This window comes from Psammomys obesus, unplaced genomic scaffold (genome assembly GCF_907164565.1).
Source record: "Psammomys obesus unplaced genomic scaffold, mPsaObe1.curated_primary_1811, whole genome shotgun sequence".
In the NCBI taxonomy this organism is placed as follows: Eukaryota; Metazoa; Chordata; class Mammalia; order Rodentia; family Muridae; genus Psammomys; species Psammomys obesus.
Genome location: NW_026596069.1, coordinates 34,468,772 through 34,469,336, shown reverse-complemented (window position 1 = coordinate 34,469,336; position 565 = coordinate 34,468,772).

Here is a 565-nt window from a genome sequence, read left to right as displayed (position 1 = left end):
TACACAATGATGAAAACTTCAGCAATAAAAGATGAATAAACTGAGACGAACATTCACAACTGAATTTTCCTGTTGTTTTACTGTTCTACCGAGTTATCTTCGGACGCTTGTCTATCTTAAATTTTGTCTCAAGGATGTCAGGGGATGCTTAGCCTTGTAAAGTGTGGCAGGGTTCCCTACCGAACACAGTTGTACATCCAGATTCCTTCAGAGGGAAGGGAGGCCAGGTGGAAGTCTCGTTCCTCAGTCTTTGCTCCACTTCCGCCGCGTTCAAGGCCACCTGAGGGGCGGAGCACAGCAACTCGCCCGTGAAGAACAGCTGCATCCCACAGCTCCAGGCAAGGAGGAGAAGGCAGAGCTAGGGCCAGGAGCGCACCCACGCGCAGGCGCCGCTGGGGGACGCGGAGGGGCGGGGCGGCGCCGCGCCGATCCGCCGCGCGCCGCCGCGTCAGCAGCGTGCTGCACGTGCCCGTGTTTACGTCCCTCGTGGAGCCGCCTACGTCAGCGTCGAATGGCAACATTGTGGCGACGCCGAGACCCATAGTTCAGGAGTCTGCTTTCTGGT